This window comes from Lactuca virosa, chromosome 5, assembly GCF_052849685.1.
Source record: "Lactuca virosa cultivar CGN04683 chromosome 5, Lactuca_virosa_CGN04683_v6, whole genome shotgun sequence".
NCBI classification, from domain to species: Eukaryota; Viridiplantae; Streptophyta; class Magnoliopsida; order Asterales; family Asteraceae; genus Lactuca; species Lactuca virosa.
In genome coordinates, this window is record NC_136430.1 from 70,055,289 (window position 1) to 70,058,292 (window position 3,004).

Sequence of the window (3,004 nt, forward strand, 5' to 3'; positions counted from 1 at the left end):
AGAACAATTTTATCAATTGTGTAATTCTATAAAATAAAACTTGGAATCATGTTCTTCGTGTAAAAAGATTAAAAAACAAAAATTTAGGTATCAACAAACAAGACATTTATTGTCTAACTCTTTATGCTAGGTGACCAAACAACATTTTGGGCACATCCTTAAATCCCTATAACAACTCCTCACCTCCCATGTCCACAACAAACATCGATCCTAACATGTTAAGACTATTATTATGATTTATGAACAAGGCGGACCTAGGTAGCCTCTTTTTTTTTTTTTTTTTTTTCTTCTTTTTTTCTTTTTGCATTTAATATTAGTTTTATGAATATGTGAAAGATACAATGAACTTTAAAACACACAAGACGTATTTATTGTTGTGAGTTTGTCTACCACTTGCATCTTTTTATTAGGTTCGTCCAATTGTTTTGTAATAAATTGTGAAACAAGGCAGATTTGACATTACAATTGAATTTGAACTCATTCTATAACCAATTTACATTGAGCAAAAAAAAAAAAAAGTCATAAAATGTATTTTTCCAATATTAAATGAGGCTTAGTCACAAGTTACGGAAGAGAAACAAACTTATAACAAAATCATTCAAACATTTAATAAATAAATACATCTTCTAATATAGAATTTGAATAGATACATTCATTTTACATACAAATTTAGCTATTATTAACTGACCATAAAATATAATCATATAATACACATGAACATCATTCAACTTGCAAAAACAGTAACTTTTTATTTATTTGCTAACTCAAAACTCTTTCACAAGAAATCTTGGGGAGTTTTCTGCCTTCTTCATGAAACCAATGTAGTCTATAAGCACAAAAATGTAAAATTTTGACTTATGGATATAAGTGTGTGTGTGTGTGTGTTGTAAAGAATGAATGAATATGTACACTCTTGAAATGACCTTTAGAACCACCATTACTCCATTATCTTTGTTTTAGCGAGCCTAGTAGCGTTGATTCACGGTTATGGTGGTTACTTCCATCTTCCCAGAAGTATGACTTGTACTCTGTCGTACTACTGCTCATAACCATCTCTTCTTCTTCTTCGTCTTCAGGAGGCATGTTGAGATCAAGAAACCTTCGAGTTTCACAAAAGAGGTCATTGGGTTTCTTGATCACATTCGTGTTTTCTTTATTCATTTTAGCTTCGGAAATCAAGTGTGATCTTTTGTGGCCACCTAAAGCTTGGCCTGAAGAAAACATCTTTAAGCAAATTGGACACTCATGTGCTCCCAACACCACTTTTTTCTTCTTCAAACAACCAACACCAACACCAAGATCGAAAGTTGATAATTCTTGATGACCTTTTAGATGTTTTTGGATCAAACCCTTTGATTGTTTGATCGTGATCTAACACGGGTTTGTTTTCGTTTTGGATTTTCGAATCAAAATCTCCCTTTAGCTTCCTGTGACTTGCTTTATGCCCACCGAGTGCTTGATAAGAATGAAAACTCTTGTTGCAAGTAACACACTCGAACTTTCTCTTACTTGAATCCTCAAATTCACCTAAACCTGAATCCAATTTGTCATGTTTTATCAAACGTACCTCAGATCTTCCAAGAAATTCAAAACCAACTTGAGTTTCTGCTAATTTCGTCATCTTGGAACCATTACCAATCAAATCTTTACTCAAATTTACCAAAACAGAGGAATTATAGTGATCGATCGATTCAAATTCATTACCCCATTTCCCCAAATCTCTAGAAAGCATCATCAAAGATATAGCAACATCTGTTTCTGGTTCTTGTTGGATTTCGGACACCATACTTGTTGAAGCATTATTACTACTAATTTGATTACTATTAGCATTCAAAGAAATTGAAGATGACACTGTTGTGATTATTGCAGTTGCATTAGAAGCGACTATATACCTTTTGTTTCGTCTGTTTCTCGATCTCTTTATTTGACGATTTTTGGCATCTGAATTCTCATAATCTGAATTGCTAATCCAAGAATCTCGATTCAGACTTGCAATATTCTTGTTCTTGTTGTTTAAGAGTTTGATCGAGTGACATTTCATATGCCCAAACAAAGCCTTCCACGATTGAAACCCTTTTCCACATTCTTTACAGAGTTTATCGAGAACAGTCGAACAAGTTTTGTTCCCGACCTGATGATGATGATGGTGATTGGTGGAGCTGATTACATGAGACCTCATGTGACCCCCCAAAGATCTTCCACAAGGGAAGCTCTTGTTGCAGTATTTACACAAGTGTTTCATCGATTCCTGATCAATCTCTTCCATTAAATTCTGATCGAATATACGAAATTCAGATCAAATTCAAGAACAGAGCCAAAACGAAAACTGTGAATTATATTGAGGAAGTAACAAGACCGAAAGCTCAGATCGGGAGTGCGTATGCAGAAATCAGAATCCTTCAAGATTGAAGTGAAAAACGAAGAACGAAGAACGCATCTGGCATTTCATGGTATTAATTCTTGATGAAGAAGATGATTGAAGGTAGCTAGTATGGAGTAGAAGGTATTTGGTTGGTTTGTTGAGAATGGAAGTTAAATAAAAGGGGGATGATGGGTCGGTTACCTTTGTTGCTAATGATGGCGAAGAAGAAGCAAAGAGAAATTAAAGGAAAGAAGTGGTTTACACTCACAGTCACACTCTGTTTCTCTCTCTTTCTCTCTCTCTCTCTAAAGATTCATGGGTTTCTTTCTCTCTAAAAGTATATGAGAGAGAGAGAGAGAGAGAGAGAGAGAGAGAGAGAGAGAGAGAGAGAGAGAGAGAGAGAGAGAGAAGAGAGAGAGCTAAATTTGGAGGACGATTGGAGAAATCCATGCATGGAAGCAAGGATAGAAAAGAAGGTAAAGCAAAGAAGGCCGCACGTGTACTCGGAGTAAGGATCCTAAGGCAGCAGAAAACAACGGATGAGATTGCGCCACGTTGGTCATCAGTATGGAGTATGGTTGTGGAAGCAAGATCCTCTCCCCCCTGATTCTACCCCACATCTCCAGCTAAACTATTCTCCCT

The 3,004-nt window shown here is 35.6% G+C and overlaps 1 pseudogene; it reads right to left on the bottom strand.

Annotated features, from left to right (window-relative positions):
- Nucleotides 1–650: 650 nt before the first annotated feature.
- On the bottom strand, nucleotides 651–2,791 carry LOC145117485 (uncharacterized; annotated as a pseudogene).
- Nucleotides 2,792–3,004: the final 213 nt, after the last annotated feature.